Source organism: Myripristis murdjan, chromosome 15 (assembly GCF_902150065.1).
Source record: "Myripristis murdjan chromosome 15, fMyrMur1.1, whole genome shotgun sequence".
Classification (NCBI taxonomy): Eukaryota; Metazoa; Chordata; class Actinopteri; order Holocentriformes; family Holocentridae; genus Myripristis; species Myripristis murdjan.
In genome coordinates this window covers 31,868,401-31,886,614 of record NC_043994.1, presented here as the reverse complement: position 1 = coordinate 31,886,614, position 18,214 = coordinate 31,868,401, and the positions used below count along the sequence as shown (strand labels likewise).

At 41.2% G+C, this 18,214-nt stretch overlaps 1 protein-coding gene across 2 annotated transcripts in view; it reads left to right on the top strand.

Annotated features, from left to right (window-relative positions):
* The first annotated feature begins 3,978 nt into the window (after positions 1-3,978).
* The window catches only part of LOC115373034 (bone morphogenetic protein receptor type-1A), a 58,170-nt gene continuing 43,934 nt past the window's right edge, over positions 3,979-18,214 (top strand). For both annotated transcript variants that reach the window (XR_003929492.1, XM_030071258.1), the window contains exon 1: positions 3,979-4,204. The gene's annotated coding sequence lies outside the window, so the exon portion shown is untranslated. The remainder of the gene's footprint in view (positions 4,205-18,214) is intronic.

Genomic DNA, 18,214 nt, shown 5'->3' with positions numbered 1-18,214 from the left:
TTAATGTGTGTGGATGTTTGGCTGTTGGGGGTCACAAAATGTATTTTGTGTGTAACTGGATTTTTTTGTAATTACACTGTATATTGTTTTCTTTTCTGTCCTGAATGGCTCCGTTCACACTGCAGACTTCATGCTGTCATTCTGATTTCCTGCTCATATCTGATCTTTTTTTTTTTTTTATTAGAGTTTATATCTGCAATTTGATGCGACTCACATCCCATAATAATATGAACTCACAGGGACAGGAACACATTTCAGTTCCAGTTTTGACTGAACCGAAGCATCTCACTGTCACTGATGACATCATGACAACCGACTGGTATCAGTGATGTCAGATTAACTTGTTGTCATGGCAACACTGACAAACTTCCATCCCATGTGTCGTTTGTTGTCAAAATGCGACTCCATGCAGCTCAACAACAAAACATCAGATCTGAAGGGGAAAAAATCAGAAGTGGGAAACGTTGAGGTGCGGTGTGAACGCCGCCTCATGGCCGTGTTCACGTGCATGGCGTTTTTTTTTTTTTTTTTTTTTTTCGCAGCTGCAGCTCTCTCTGTTACATTGAGTCCAATGGGAAGCAGCTGTTTAAGACCTCTGCACTGATTTCATGAGCTCACCTCTTTGGCTGCAGGTGTGGAAGAGGCTAACCAGATTTTTGAAATATAAAATGATACTAGGTTGAAGATATAAAGTCAGTCAAGTGTGTCGCATTTTAGGTATTATTTTATTTTAAAGATTTTTTTCTTGGCATCTCACTTTATTTTGATAGAGGCAGTAGAGACACAGGAAAGGCAGGGGAGACGGGACGACACGCAGCGAAGAGCTCGGTCCAGACTCAAGCAGGTGAAGCAGGGCCTGGATTGGCTGTGCCAGCTGTCTGTCATTAGTTGTTCCTCCCATTTCACCAGGTAGACCAAAGAGGGGTGTGGTCACACCTGCTGCACAGGTGAGACAGACTCAATTTGCCTGAGGCTGTGATTGGTGGAGAGAGTCTGGTTCAGGACCAGTTTGGAGAGCCACTGAAGACATGAAATCACCGCAGGGGTTTAAGCCTCATAAACTATTCCCCAAAAGGTTTTAGCTGCTTTTTTTCTGGTTGAAACAAATTCAGCTTTCAGAAAAACAGCATCTGATGTATCACTGGTTCTGATTACTGCTTCTTATACTGTAGATATTATACAAATATGCTTTAATCAGGCCAAAAAGCCTCTTGGGAGGTTTTTCCACTCAGTGGAATTTAGAAATGAACACATCACTGTTTCACATGTTTTAAAGATTCAGAGCAGACATATTTTTGGGAAAATTAAAAATCTGTATTTCTCACATGAAGTCAAACGACTCTGACATCAGCACCTGTGTGCACATTTTACTTTGTTTTATTTTATTTTATTTTAATATTGTGCCTTATATGACATATCAGCACACACAGTAATCTTCTCCTGTCTAAAACTGTAACTGCTGCCCGATCAAACTGGCACACACACACACGCACACACACTGATGGGTTTGTGTGCCAGTGTACAGTTTTTACTTTGAGAACTAAACTATTTTATACAGTTTGTGTGTATTTGGGTGAATGCGTGCATGTATAAAGTTGTCACAGATTGTGCATGTCAGTATTAGTCTGTGTATTTGTGCCACTGCACCAGCAACTTGTTACTGCAATAAGACAGTTTGTAGGTCACATATTCTTTATAATACAGAAAACAAGCAGGGGAGGAGTGGAAGAAGCAGAAGGTACAGACGGATCAAGGTTTCACTCCTTTACTAAAGTCAGTATTGAGTAGCTTTCAAACATTTGTGTGAATTTCAAGTTCAATAAATTTAGCACTTCAAATATTTGAAAACGTCGGCTGGAAGTTTTGTGTTAATCCAAGGCACCAAATACAAACCTGCAGATTTACACTTTATTTTTGTGTTGCATCTCTGAGCTCAGATCTTTGAGGTTTTATGTCTTGTGAACTTTGACACGATGTTTAGTATTAACCCTATCAGTCAGTAAAGTTGAAGTATTAAACAAACATTTCTCCAATACAGCACACACACAGCCTCAGATCAAACACAAGCCATTTTCACGTGTAAATCCACATTTAATCTGTGTTAATGCATTACTATAATATTTTAATACAGACACAAGATAAAAGTGTCAACTTCAACCTGACACTGCCCTCCTGCCAGGTGTAGAGTCCTCTGGGAATAAACAAAGAGCAACATAAAATCATATCAGTTCACTGAAGGAAAATTACAAATGTATTTTAATATTAAAAATCTGCAGTATAGATACACTAACCAAAATAACTAACACTTATTTAAATAAAGGTATTTAAAACAGCCTACTTTAAAGGCTTATTCATATATTGGTATTGGTATAATCATTTTTAGTAGTAGTAGTAGCAGAAGTGTTATCATTATTATTATTATTATTATTATTATTATTATTATTATTATTATTCGTGACAGTGGCAGTCGCAGTAGCAGCAGCAGCAGTAGTAGTAGCAGTAGTAGTAGTAGTAGCGGCAGCAGTAGCAGTAGTAGTATTGGTAGTAGCAGTAGTAGTAGTAGTAGTAGCAGTAGTAGTAGTAATAGTAGTAGCGGCAGCAGTAGCAGTAGTAGTATTGGTAGTAGTAGTAGTAATAGTAGTGGCAGCAGTAGTAGCAGTACACTTGGGGAAACGCTCTAATTTTACAGCCTGCAGTTCCTTATTTAAACACCAGAGGGCGCCCAAACGTCTCTATCAGGTAAAAGCCCGCATGTCTCCCAGCTGGAACCGTGATTGGAAGCAGAGAGAAGGAAAAAGGTAAGAGCTCTCACTCCGACAGTATTTCAGGGAACAGAAAACAGATCAGTCTTTTGTGGGTGTTTTGCCGTCACTGGCAGGGTTCTGAAAGCTGGTCGAGTATTTTAGAAACAGCTAAAGTTTATTTGGTCAGAACTGCACACAGACTGTTATTTAATATGACCGTCAATTAAATAAAATTATTTTACCTCTGATGTGGGCCTAGTTACATTTACATTAATAATTAAATATAGACCTAATAACACTGACGGTAATATAAACAGTAATGTGCTGACTGAATATCACCACTAATGTTAGCCTACCACTTTTTTCACTTCTGCGTGTATTGTTTAAGGACTATATTGGTGAAAAAAATAACACATTTTAATTATCACTATTCAGTTATCACTCATTAGTAATAAACCCCTTTTGGCCCTTTTGCATTCACACTGGTGTTTTAGCATTGCTTTGCAGAGACACTGACACCTTGTTTTCTTGATGAACTTGTTGACATCATCAAATACCTTCAGTAAATCACCAAAATTTATATCAGAGAAACACTTTTTATTTATCACTTTTGTGATCAAACGTCACAGCAGAAAAACAGTGGCTTTTAAAAATTTTGCCTCCTCTCTAAAATCACAGGTTTACCTTTAAATATAATGTTCAGAATCAGAATCAGAAACACTTTGTTGAAATTTGGTCAGCTGCAGTCACTCCAATTCTTAAGAGTGGAATTAAATCATAACAAATAGAAGAAGAAATAAGAAATAAAAAAAAAATAGATATATGTGTCAAAGAAATTTGTAAAAGAGTATGTGCATAATGTCTAAATATTTGCATTGATCCTACAAAATATTACAACAATACATATAGAAACAAGAAACTGAGCATGGAGCACCGTCTTCGTGTGTGTTGGGAAAAGCAGGAGCAGCCAGTCTACAGAAAACTACAAACATGGCGTCGTCATGGCTCTAAATGAGCTTAGACGCTTGACTGAATTGAATGCTTTTCTTGTTATTTTAGTGTTTTTTGTTTACTAAGTCTGTTTTGCTAATTGCCTTTGTTTTCTCTCTCTCTCTCTCTTTTTTTTTTTTTTTTTTAAGAAATGAAGTGAATTTGCTCTCAGGGGTTAACGCCCATTTTTGCAGACCGGAAGAAAGGTGAGTTGTTTTCTGTGCCGAGTGGTCGGTCAGACCGACATAGAGGATCTCTGAGGTGCTCGGCAGGGCTGGTATTCGCTCCTCCATCATCAAACAGGCGAGCCGAGCGCAGGGACTACGACGATCCAAAAAGACAGAAAATACGCTGGGAAATAAGACATTTTGGATGAATTTACTGATGGAAACCTGGAGGAGAAATATTCCTCTGAAATAGAGCGAAAAGGAGCGCCACGCCCGCGGGGGAAATCAAAGGTGAAACAAAAGGTAAACCGTGATTAAAACTAAAAGTTGATTCCCAACCTGCGGGTCTGATCCTGACTTTTGGGCTGCGGCTATCTGCTGGAACAAAGCCACTCTCAGGTCTGGAGGGTTTCTTGTTTATCAATTGTCGGAGGACAATTAGCCATTGTGTGCTGTGTGTCGTTGGTATTTTTCCATATGTGTGTTTGAATATAAACGCACACATCGTTCGGTCGTGGTAATAAGTCTCCAAACACAACCAGAGATCGCTGAACAGATTTTTCTTTGCCTGTTGGCGCCGGGAAGTAGACGGATCCCCTCCGGCTGCTGTCGTGGAAAAAAGTTTGCTTTGCGCCGTGAAATCAGAGCAGCGCTAACTCTGGAGGTTTTATCTCTGTTTTATCACAACACACTCTCACCAATTACGAAAAAACAGTTTAGTTTACACATTCACAGCTTTTTATGAGACTTTTTAAAAAGTTTTAACCGTCTCGGGACTTTAATTTGACGCGAAAAGGCTCGTTAGCAGCGCTCGGCTAACTGCTGCATAGTTTACATAGTTTACCTGTAATTAACACTTACGGTGTAAACGCCTTTTCACTCACTTCTACTCGTTTACCAGTTTAATTTCGCGTTAAACATTTCTACAATTAGCTGCTAACCTTTCCTCTTATAACTTTTTAAAGGTTAAATTGAGTTAATCGTCATTTTCCAGCGTTGCTTTTGAGTTCAGGTTAACGTTAGCTTAGCATCAGAGACGCTAGCTGTTACTAAACATGTCGAGCATTGTCTTTTTTTTATTTTAACCATTACTATTTAATTCATTTTGCCGTGTTAAAATTATTTTTTCTACTCTAACATGCCGGTTAATGTTATAACTAATAGTCAGCAGCTTTAGCCGGCTGAATTTGCTGCCCAGTTATCGATAAATTACAGATTTTCAGCACAAATAAATATCACGTTTGTTCTCATTATCTCGGTTGGTTTTATAATTATTTGTCGCCTGGAAAAGCTGTTCAGCAGTAAATGTCTTTTTTTTTTAAGGCAAACTCTGCTGCTTTCAGAATCAGAAATACTTTATTGATCCCCGAGGGGAAATTGGGTCAATTGCATTTGCTCAAATTCTCAAGAGAAGGATTACATTCAAAGAAATATAAAATTTGTTTTAAACGCGTGAATTATGTCTAAATATGTGCATTAATCCTACAAAATATTACAACAACAAGTACACAGATAAGAAAATGAGCACATGTAAAAACGTGTATTTGTACACCAGGTGTACACAGGGATACTGCACTCCTCCGTGTGTGCATGTTCTCCATGTTAATGAGTCACTTTTGCACAGATTTTTGTAAATGCATATCAGTAATAATGATAATAATAATAATAGTAATGGTGCAAGAGGTAATCTTCCACATCAACGACTTGATTTTGCATCATCTTTTCTCTTTTCTGCATGCGTATTTCTAGAATCAGATGGAAAGCATGTTTCTGACTCAGGACAACAAGCAAACGAGGTTAAACTGTTATTCAGATTAATTTATTTTATATAGGGGTGGATGGGCTTTGCTCTGCTTGTCTGTTTTTGATGTTTGCAGCTCGGCGTTGGGTAACTCGGTCACATGCTCCTGTAAATATTTGTGTCGTGTCCAGCTCTGGTGAACACAGGTTGTCTTTTCAGTCCAGGAGCTGCTTATCTTTCGCTCTGGAACTGGATGCTGCAAATCAAACGGTTTGGTTTCCAAAGTCAGCCGTGTTTCTCTTCTGGATGAAGCAGTCGGGCAGCTGCTGGGCGTCGTGGTGTCTCTGTTGGCTGGGATGCTTAACATTATCATGGGTCGTCTACAGACTTCGATACATGACATATTTACTAATAATTATCAGTTTTGTAATTGCTCCAGACATCTCATCTCCGTAGCCCTCCAGCATTCTCTACTTCCCAATCTCAGTTCAGTATATTTTACCATACAGTATTTTTTATATTGTGCCTTTATATTTCTTGAGTTTGTGTCCACAGCCCTGACATCACTTCTCCTAACCAAATCAGTGTTTTCCATACAGGCTGCCTGTTTAAGCTGCGTCCAGCCAGTATTTTCCAAGTGTAAAGGCCTGTTTTGAATACTGCCCTTTTCTCCAATTATTTGTGCTTACTTTCTTTCATCCTCTTTGTCTTATGGAAACTATAAGCAACATCACATGATTGTAAACTCTTTGTCTGTTAATGACAGGGTGGCTATACCTGCATGTCTTATGAGTGTGTTCTTGATGGGCGTGTGTATGTGTGTGTGTTTGTGAGTGTCTTATGACTATGACATAATTCATTACACTTGTGTAATAGATGGGTATTTATCAAAGTGTCAGTGTCAAAGTGCTATGCTGTATTATTTTTCTTTTTATTTTGCTTTTTTGAAAATTATTGGCATGCCACGTACAAACTGTTACTTATTTCCAGTGACCTGCTGCCACTTTTCAAGCCCCTTGAGGGATTTTAAACAACACTCCCTCACATTTCCCTGATAATTTATTTTACATCTTTTGTGATGTTTCTTACATGTGTAAATAAACAAAGAAACAAACAAGAAAAAAAAGCACATGGAATTGGCTTTCAGATGGAGAAAAGAGTTCATCGAGGCGACATAAACACAGACAGCTCGGTGTGTTTTGATGCAGGTTTGTTTGTCTGCGGTCAGAAACTGGCTAGGAAATTGTCCCTGGCTAAATGCTGAGGCAGCAGAGCGGTTCAGCCTCCAACCTGCTGTAGTGCCCTTGAGCCAGATCAGCTCCTGACCCTGACCTATGACCTGAGCTCCCTTTGCAGAGAAAAGACGGGTCACATCTAGATAAAAGCTGCAGTGGTTATTTTCATTGTTGATTCATCTATTTTTGATTAATCAGTGGGTCATTTAGAGCCTGATGGGAAGTGATCACAGCCTTAAATCACGTCTTCACATGCCTTCTCTAGTCTGTCCAGCAGCCAATAAAAACCAAAGTATTAATGTTATAAAGATATGAATCAGGGGTGTAATTGTTCAGTAAACCCACAGTTTGGTTTGTGTTTGCTGTTTTTGGGTCGCGAGTTCAGCTTTGGTTCAGTTTATTTTGTATATCAGGCAAAAAAAAAAAAAACTGCAGTTTCCAATGTTCTCTGTATTTTGTCATATTTGGAAAAATACATTTTTTCATTCAGTTTATTCAGTAATTCTTCAGCTCAGTGTGTGGTTAGATGCTCTCCAACAGAGGCTTTGTGTGGAGCTGCACTCTGTAGGGTGGGTTGTGGATTGTACGGTTCATTTTTTCACAGTTGAGTCTTGCACAGATTTTTTTTGTATGGTCCAGTTTTGCACCCGATATGAACAGAGAAAAGGAAAACAGTCTTAGCATCTTTGTGAAGCTAGAACCAGACAGTGTTTTATTGGACAGAGTGGAGCAGTGATTTGACGTCTGTTGGATCAGCTGGAGATTTCTGATCATGGAGAAGTTCAGTCGTGTGGGAGCTTAGATCGTCAGCGGCTTCCTTCAACATCCTCTGACGGAGAAACTTCCTTTTGTTTGGTTTGTTTCTGCTGTAAAACTCAAGTTTGTCTGGTGAAATTGCAAAAGTCATCGGTCAGTTTAGGAATCGAAGCTGTGCAGAAAGAGTGTGTTGCTGATTGGTTCTCTGCAAAAGGTTATTTTTCTGACTGAAGATGTTGGTGTTTCCTCCCAGATTGTAGTCGGCCATGTTAGGAGAGAAGTGTGAAGCTGGTATTAATTTGGAGAGAGATACCAGACTGCCTCACCTTCCTCCCTCAACAGCTTCCCTCTTGATGAAGGCTAATAGAGAGTGAGAGGTGTGTGTGTGTGTGTGTGTGTGTGTGTGTTTATAAGGAGAGAAGGGCGTTTTGGAGGAGGGTCAGAAATTAAAATCTTGGTATTATACATATGCCAGACAGCTGTACATTCCTTAGCCAAGCCCAGGATTTCTGTTACTGAACTAACAGGGTGACAGTGGGCGAGCCAGATAGGCCACAAACAGAGAGAGAGAGAGAGAGAGAGAAGGGGGGGTTGACTAGGAAGGTAGTCTGACAACAAGCATGAAACTGAAATTAAAAACAAAATAGTAACTAGCTCACTTTTTAGATTCTGTGTTTTCTTCCATTCATAGTCAGTGTGAGGCCACTGGAGTATTTGCTCCAGCTGTGCCAATGCCCTCTGACCTTTGACCTCACTGTTCGGTGCATGTGATGTCAGAGATGTAGGAGTCAGTGATGAAAGCTGTTTTTCACCGTAGAAACAGCTCACTGGTTCAGCTAGAAACTTCAGTTATCAGGCAGCTTAAAATAACATGAATATGGATTATGTAATGTGGAGTCAGGATGTCATGATACCACAATGTTGGAGGCCATCGGCAGTGCCAGTAAAAATCCACGATTCTTAATACCAATTTTGATACCACTGGAAGACAACATCCTATATATACGTTTCAGTAGGAAATATAATAAATACAAACAGTGATGTGTTTGGCTGTAGCTTGGATGTCTGGACGGTGCAGGAGCACAGTTTTCTCACTGAACTTCACTCGTCTGTGTTGGCTTCTCCATCCGCCTCGAAGGCAAAACACTTCCACATGTGGCTTTTGTAATTTGCTCTTTCCAAAAGTTTTTTGTTCGTTTGTGCTAAATGTGTCCTGTGGGACTCTAATGGGACAGTAAGGGAATTTAGGGATTTTATTATCAGTGTTATTATTTGCCTGTCTCTTTAGAAAATGACAAATTGGATTGGCTGTGCATCGCTAGCGGCTGCAGCCGGTGTGTTCAGTGCAGGGACAGACTGCCGCCGAGCGCCAGTCCCTGTCAGGCTGCAGTCACGCAGCATCAGGCCGTGCAGCTCCGTGCAGCTCCGTGTACAGGTGTGGGCGAGACGCCACACAGCCTGTAGGCTCTACAACAAAGCCACATTTTATAAGTGAAATAAGAAAAATTAATAGCTTCTATTTCTCCAGACTGTGTGTGTGTGTGTGTGTGTGTGTGTGTGTTGGACAGCAGTGCTCACAGCAAACTGAAGCTGCATCAGACTCTGTAGTGAAGTGAGAGATGAAAATTTAAACACAGCAAGTCACCATGATTGCAAATACCAGGAAAATGAGGCCAATTTAACTAGAATTAGACTATTAGGATGAGATGAATGCTAGAGGACAGTTGAATCAGTAATCACCTATAGTTTTATCTCCCAGCTCCAGGCGTGGTTGTGTAAATCCTGCAGCACCACCTGAAACAGTCCAGTGGAGGCCTTCAGCGTACAGGTTGGGTTTATCATATGTCATCACGTTGTAGGTGAACAGCATTGTGGGATGCTGTTGCAGGATAGCAGTAGTGGAAGTGTTTTTTTGTTTACATTCAGATTGTCTGAAGGCCATGATGGTTTTTACTGCAGATCTGTCGGCTGTTTCAGTCACTAATGTACACAGAACGCACAGTGGAGAAATATATCTGCAGGAAAAGGCTCCCAAAGGAAGCCAAGGAGCGACATGAAGGAAATCTTTATCTAGTTAAAGGGATATTTCACCCATTATGCACAATTTTTGTTTCAAGTGCTCACCATGCGCTGCCCTTAACCTCTTAAGGTTTCCCTCATAATAAACTCATATTCCAAAAACACCAGTCATCTCTGATCCAATGGAAAGTATTGGGGCTGCAGTTTTTTGATTTTACAACGACAAGACGCTAACAGAAGTTCTGTTTGAAAAGCTCATACTTGTCCTGCTGCATAATCTGACTAAATATATAGCAGATACCAGTGATGTGGAATATACAGCGTGACAAGTGTTAGCGAACGAAGACATTTGTGTCGTTGTTGGAAAACCTGGTCATGGTCGAAGTTCGTCTGCTCTGAGAAATTAACCCTCACCTGGAGTCTTACTCTGTCCCAAACATGCAGTTTGTCGCTTAAACAATAGCTGCGGTTACATGGACAGTGTTTCTTCAATCTGATTGAAATCATTTTGATTAGAGATTGCAGCTTCACTGTTTACATGGAGGCTGAATAAAGTGATCTGATAAGACGTGCGTTTACATGCCCCAAAGCTTTTAATCAGATTATAACTTTTTCTGACCTGCACAAAGTGGTTCCTCCTGCTGGGAAGTGTCTAATCTGCCGGAAATATAAATATAATCTAAATATAATCCAGGATAAATCATGTTGGCCAATGGTGGCGCCTCCATCAGGTCGTCCATCAGACTGTAAAGGTGAAACCTGGCTGGCTGGTTTGGACTTTTATTCTTGTAACAGGAAGCCTTCAAACTTCTCCAGCAGCTTTTTGATTTGCTCGACGGTTCGGTGGAATCCGGCTTCGTTCGTCTTTTCAAACACCTCGTTTGAGCGACTCGTGGTTTCCAGCCTTTCCACCGCGGAGCCGCTCAACAGTCCTTTAAACATTTAGCCTTTTTCAACAAATCAGCCACAGAGCGGTTATGTTTTGGTGCCACCGTGTTTCTGTCCCTCCTGGAAACTCGTCCCGTGACCTGATGTTCCCCCCGTGTGGAGCAAACACGAGCAGAAAGAACAGATTTATACCAACCAGAGAGAAACCAGCAGATTAGGAGTTTACATGGTTATTAGGCGCTAATATCTTTTCAATTGAGCAGATTATCAAAGGTTTACAGCAGCCCTCTCAGCGTGATTGAAAAGTCTCTCTGATCGTGCCGGTCAGAAGGCGTTTTTATTCTGATTGGCTTTTATTCGGATTATTAGTATAATATTAGGATCCATGTAAATGCAGTGAGTGAAAGTGGCTGAGATGCAGCAGCAGCTGTGGCTCTTGTCCATCTCCTCTCTTCTATTTACTGAAGCACTTAATCTTTACTAGGCCTGTTTTCTTAACCTCCCCTCACACCAACAACACTTCTTGACTGTCTTCTGTCCTCTTTCTCTATTTCTCCTCTTAGTTTCTTTCTCTCTCTCTCTCTGTCTCTCTGGCAGCACTGATCCTTCTCATTGCTCATAATGCCTTTTGTTGCTACAGTGAGACTTAAGAGATGCTTATATTTCAAGAGGATTGTAGGAAAATACTGAAGGAATGATGACAACAGTCAAAATCCAAACACAATAATATATCAATGAATATTTATGTTTTTCTAATTTTCCTTTCTTCATTTTTTTCTTTCTCTCCATTTTCCCCTCATCTCTTCCATCTCTCTCCCCCCTCCAGATTTTATTTTCCTTCAGTTCACTTTTATTGGCGAGGCTGTTGATCAGAGACAAAATTGGAGAAGCAGTTTACATTTTATACCTCCAGCTGTGATGCATTATTGATTGAGACATGCAATGTACAGCCGTGCACATAATGAAACTTAATATGATGTCATAGTCGGGGAAGTTAATCCAAATCATTCAAAAGGTATGCCAGACATGTTAGTAACCATCTTTTGTGTGTGTGTGTGTGTGTGTGTGTGTGTGTGTGTGTGTGTGTGTGTGTTCACAAAAGCTTTTTCCTCTCCTTCTTCTTTCCATGTTTTTCATTTCTCTTCTTTTTCCTCCTCATTTTTCTCTCCTGGGAGTATTTCCAGTCTCAGAGGCCAAGTGAGGGGATCTCTCTCTCTCTCTCTCTCTCTCTCTCTCTTTCTCTCTCTCCTTGGCTCTCCCGTTTTCTTTCCTCCTTTTTTCCTCCGTTTCTTCTTCTCTCCCCTCCTCCTCCTCCTCCTCTCTGAGTGTGTTTCCAGTCTGCGAGGCGGAGGATCAGATTACTCCGGGAGTCTCGGAGGCTCTCTGGCGAGGTGGCAGTGGGGAGGGAAGGAGGGAGGAGGGAGGGAAGGAGATCAGGTTTCAGGTCCCCGGCGCTCTCCTCTGTCTGCCTCGCCTCCTCCCCCCTCCTCCTCCTCCTCCCCCTGCGGCTTGGAGACAGAGTGGCTGAGCCGGGCAGGAAAACATGCAATCCTCCCTCCTCCTCCTCCTTCTCCATACGTCCACCTCCAGTCTCTGTGCAGCAGCAGAGCAGATAAATAAAGGCAGTAAATGGAAGCCGAACACACAGAGACGATTCTTCACCTCCTCCTTCACCCCCCGCCCCCTCCATCCTCCATCCCCGCAGAGATATTTTATATCCTGCGCGGTGTGTTTTCATTCTTTTGGATGTGTGGCAAAGGTGAAATGGCTTTGGGGAGTTTTTTCTGGAGACAGACAAAGCTTTGGATCAAATGTGGAATTAGGAAGCAGTAAAATGTCTTTGGAGGCGGAGGCACGGTGGCCACAGCAGTCAGATGGGTCAGACAGAAGCAGCAGTAGAAGAAGAAATAGAACTAGTAGAGCCATTATTAGTAGTAGTACTAAAAATAGCACTGACACTGGGAGTAGTAGTAGTTGCAGCAGCAGCAGTAGAGGTAGTATTACCAATAGTAGTAGAAGTAGTAGTGGCTACTAGTAGTTGTAGCAATAGTAGATGTAGTTAAAGTAGTGGTAGTACTAAAACTAGCAGTAGCTCTCGTACTAGAAGTCATAGTAACATGAATAATAATACCAGTAGGTTTCCTACTATGTCTGAAAAAGTATGAAAAAGTGTGGAATTTGATTTTGATCATTTCCAGGTCTGGATAAATGTTGAAAAAGAGGAGAGCTTACAGAAGAAGTATTTGCTTTTCCAGACTATTTGCAGTTTTCTAAAAAGTGCAGAGGGTGACTGTAAGTGGTCACCCTTGGCAATGAATGAATTAATAGTTGGCAAGAACATAGATAAAGTTGGAGTGTTAACATGCATGATAAGCATGTTGCAGTTGGTAGTCTGAGATGTCACACATAAAGGATAATGATTTCCTACCCTGTACTGAAAATAGCTGTGGCACTAGTAGTAGCAGCAGCAGTAATAGTAGTTGTAGCAGTAGTAGGAGCAGCAGTAGTAGTTGTAGGAGTTGCAGGGCTTCATGTTCATCTTGATGCTGCTTTCTTGACCAAAGCTCTATGGATAAAAATAGCGGCAGGACGTAGGGCTGGGTGATAGGGATAATAAAAATCAATATAACAGTATCTTTGACTGAATACATTGTTATTGATATTGTGATGACACTGTTGGGACGACTATTTGTGCTCTCATAAGATATACACACACTAGGTTTGTGATAATCAGTCATGAGTAAGGTGGGTATGATGACCAAGCAGGGAGAGACAAATAATAGAAAAGCTACAACAGAAAACTGCATTCACACTACATTTATTACCATATCCAACATCCCAGACCAGATCTAGTCTCATATTGCCCAGCCCCAACAGAGGGATTACCTACTTAAAGAAAGAGAAATGAAATCAGTTATTGACCGGCAAGCATGCAAAGCAGCAACTCTGCAGAATATCAAGTGGTAGCAAGAAAAAGGCAAAATCTTAGGCAAGAGCATGGAAATTTAGGAGTGTTTCACACACTCATAGATAAACCATGACCTGGATAACAGAGATAGAAACTGTAATAAGGGGAGGTTCCTCTTTACCTGTAGGTCTTTATTCAGTATCTGTAAAATCTAGGTTACTCCTTGTGTAAAAGTGCTCTCATTTTGTCAACAGAGGCCTGACGTTCCCTGTTAGCCATTTGATTTAACTTTGTGCCGTTCATCATGTGAGACTTGGGAGTGACTTTCTCTAACTGTGGCTTGCTCATCTCAGAGCCAAGCTCCTCACATGAAGCGATTGCTCAGTTTCAGGCCTGTGGGATGTTTTTCAAAGGTCGAAGCAGCTTCCACCTTCACCGCCAGGCTCCAGTTGTCCTTTAATGGTATTGATCTCTGCTTTAAATACACCCGGCCCATCCCAGTGAATAATTCAGATCAGTTCACCACAGTGGCGGCAGAAAAACATTCCCTTATCCCAGTGGAGGAAGTGGGAAGGAGTTCATCACAGTTAATTTTTCTTTTCTTTTTCCTTACTTTTTCACCGGCTCTATTTTGGGCCCAACCTGCGTTTCCACCAACCGTGAAAATGTGATTATTTACGGCCATGTGTGATTTTCTGAAAACAAGAGCGGTCATGTGATGGCGAGTCTTCCCGACTGTGTGAAAGAAAACTGTCTTGTGTGTTTTCTGACCGGTAAAAGGCAGAGAACAGGACTGCATTCCTCAAGAGTTCATACACCAAAAAAAAAAAAAAAAAAAAAACCTGAGGGGTTCACAAAACCACAGGAATGGAGTCAAATCTCCACATAGAGTTCACAACAAAGCTTTCCTTTCTCTGACACTGAGCTGCGTCACACAACAAAAACATACAGTAGTTTTCCTGTAGTAAATGTTGCTGGTAGAACTGTGGCTGTCATATTATTGTTAGTTTTCTGCGGCCTGGTTCGGCTTGAGTGTCCGTTTGTTTATTTTATTTTTGATTATAAGTGATCTCCTTTTGTTTCACAGCATTTTCTAACTTGGAGGAAAGTGTTATGCAGATGTAGTTAATTGTTATTTATGCCCTGGAAACTTTATCTCTAAGGTCCTCAGGTACATGTACAAACCAGCATAGCTAAAGGTGTGGTTTATTTCACATAACCTCAGTTTTTCAAGGCTTTAAGTAAGGACTTTTTAAAAGTCAGCAGCTGGTGTATGGAGTCCAGCAGTTCAACAAGCCAATGCAGCAAGACAGTGAATACAGGGAGAAAATGGAAGCAGCAAAAACAGACGTTTTGCAAAGGTTTTAAATCACTGGAACCACGAGAGGTTCTTCAACATACAGGCATAACCGCACAAAAAAGTTAGGCCCAGTAGTTTGTGAAATTGAAATGAGAAGTTGATTAGTCAGCAAACATAAAATTAATTGATTATAATTGCAATAAGTGATTCGTTATTTCAGCAGTTGATCAAGTAAGAACGCCAAATGTGTTGATGTCCACCTTCACTAAGATCACTAAGCTGCTCAGATTGTCTTCCTTTTCTCCGTTCATATCTGTAAAAACTTATCCTTTGGGGTTTTGTGGATGCTGGTCACTTTGAGCTCTGATTACTTCTTATCAGATTTTGTTTTGACTTTCACTCTTTATACACACACTAAATGATTAATTGATTGATTAGAAAATGCAGTGGAGGGCCACTTCTGTGTGCCTAATAGATGTTTAACAGGTGTTACTCATACAGGCACAACATGCTACACCCCTCCAGTCGCTGGTTCTCTGAGCCCCTCAGCTGGAGAACACGTGACACGAGGAGCAGAACTCAACGTCTTCATGTCTTTTTTAGAAGTCCTTAGTTCCTCGGGCGTTCCTCTGGTGGATTTTTCCTTTCTTGGTAACCCCCCCGCCCTCCGTCTGATGGGTTAATGATTCCTCTGAAGTGACGGTGACCTGTGACCTCCACGCTGACCCCACATGCCCCCATGACCCCCCATCTTGACCCGGGTCATCTCGACACTAACAGAGCTGTCTCCCTCCCACCTGGATTAGACTGGTCTGGGTTCAGTGAGTGGCGGAGAGGCTGCTGATAGGTTTGATGTTCCTCCAGCTGGAGTTTTTTCTCTCATTCAGCTTGGAACATTTTGTTGAGTGTGCATCGGTGTGTTGAGGCTGAATTTAGAAATCTGTGGGATGAGGAGCTTCTGGGTCAGGCTTAGGGTGTTTCTGCTGCTGTCATCGATGTTTCATATGAGTCTGTCTGACTCAGACACATTTCCGAAAACACAGACTTGTCTCAGACTTTCAGCATATGCTGCTGTGAACCGGCTGTGATTGGTTCACTCTCTCTGCGTAAAAGCGTATTACATCAGACCGTGGGCTCACCTTGCTGTTTGACCTGGGAATCTGACAGTTTTTCCCTCTGGGATCAGTAAAATATTTCTGATTCTGATTGTTTTATCTTTGCTCTTTAAATGAAGATTTTCAGGAACTTCACTCCTTTTCGAGGGGGTAAATTACCACATCAACTTTTCCAGAATATTGTCTCCGGCTCCATTTCACAAACCGTGACCAAAATTTCTGTTTGAAGCTGCATGTGTGAACAGAGCTTTAGTTTACTCTTCCAGACACTGAGGCAGCGCTGCAGTGCGTAGGTTTGTGCTGATTGGCAATCAGATCGCATATCAGCAATTAAAGGGATGGTCCATAATTGTTTTTTCCAACACTGATACTAAGGCGATAATAGAAACAGAAAACATCAGAACTAACGTGTTTTTAAAAAATAATCTGCACTCTACTGTGCATTTACAGATGTTTCTGGTGGAGCAGTATGTTTGCCCACTGAGCGCATAATGCACACAACTCTTTGTAAGGTTATACTGTAGTAAGCATGTCAGTAATTAGCAGTAGTCATAAAGAAGGGGGCTTATTATGTTGTTCCATCAGGGAATTTGCGCTGCCTTCCCTGTAGCTTTAAAGCTGCAGCTTTAATCTTAGTATGCTTACATGTTGTAGTTTTTGCATTGTTATTATTCTACACCATCATCCCATTGTTCCAGCTGTAGTTGTATCTCTTCCTAAAACTCTTTCCTTAGTATTTATTTTTATTTCTTTTGCTGTCATCTCTTTTATTATCAGTCTGGAGATGCAGGACTGTTGGTGGTCCGACGGTGCTGTGACCTGTGACCCTTTGGCCTTCTCAGTGTTGTTTACTTGTAATTTTAGTGATCTAGAAATTAAAGCTGATTCATTGTAGTGATGCAGGCTAAATCACGACAGTGGCTGCTGTGTGTGAGTTTGTTTTACTGAGTCAGACTGTGGAGAGAAACAGGACGGGTGGAGGAGGAGGAGATGGAGTCAAGTGAGGTGAAGGACATTAAACTTGGCTTGGGTTAGGACGCAGTTCTATACTGAGTAGAATGAAGCACACTCCTCCTGGTCTATATAAAACATCCATTTCATTCCAAAGAACGTGAATTACAGCAGATTTCCTTTATGTTCCTAGTTTTTTGTGTTTGCAGTGAAAGGCCTGTTCAGTATATCTGAAAAGGCTTTACAAGTCTTCTTGATTTCAAGTCCGGGCAAATTTGCTTTTTAGTGTGACAGATTTTATGAACCTTTTGGAAGCATATGTGCATCTGTAGATTTACTGTATCAGCCACTCCAGCAGGTAATCAACTGTCATCTGAAATCTTCTGTAATCCTAAACATCTCATTCATCAGTAAAATGCTTGAAGTGACAGGGTGTTTGCAGGATCTCCAAAACATCTGGATTCCTGCAGAAATGATAGATAACTAAGGTTCAGAACTACCTGGCAGAAATGGAATTTGAATCCTGAAACAGGGAAATGTAGCAAAAAGAAAAAAATATATATATTGTGATACTTAACCATATAAATCCACACATCCATCTGTCAAGCAGCCCTGTGGGAAGAAGCAGCATCTTCTGTAGTTCTGTGTTTTCCTCACATTATGTGAGCTGGTGGACTGGGAGTTAGTTTTTTGCTGTGTCTCCGCTGTACGTGTTTGTGTCCCAGCTAGCCTGTGCGCTGAGATTTCCCACACTGACCAGGCCCAGCGAAGGCAGTGCTGCTCCATCTCTCCCTTTCTGCTCGTTTCTGGTCTTTAATCTCAATTAGCTCCGGCTGCTGCGTGACTTTGATGGCATTAGTGTCTCTTCCCTCGGCTCTTGTACTCCTCTGTTAGTTTTGTGAAAGCTGCCGGCTTTCGCTGCTGCGATCTGAATCTGAACACTACACTCCCACTTCCTGTCTGCAACCTGAACCTCCACACACACTGGACACAGGTTGTGCACGGCCTGGGGTGGCAGATTTTGGAGGTTAAACACATTCTACATGCCAAGAAAAAAACATTTATCTAATCATTTGGGGGAACTTAAGTTTTCACAACATAGAATCTAAATATGGATTTTTGATTGAAGCAGCCGCCTTATAATGTTCTGCTTCTGCGGCTAACAAAGTCCTCAACATTCAGAAACCACACAGCTGATGATTGGCTGTGGAAAGCAAAACATTTCCCCGGGGACTACTTTCCCTGGCGGAGGAGGAGGGAGCGTTTTTTTCATTCCACCCCCAGTTTCATCAAAAAGTCCTGAAAAGCCAACAGTGCTGCTGCTTTTAGGAAAACTCATGTGGAGGACTTTATTGGGCTGATGGAAAACTGGAGTGAAGAAAGTGTGAAGGCTCTGAAAG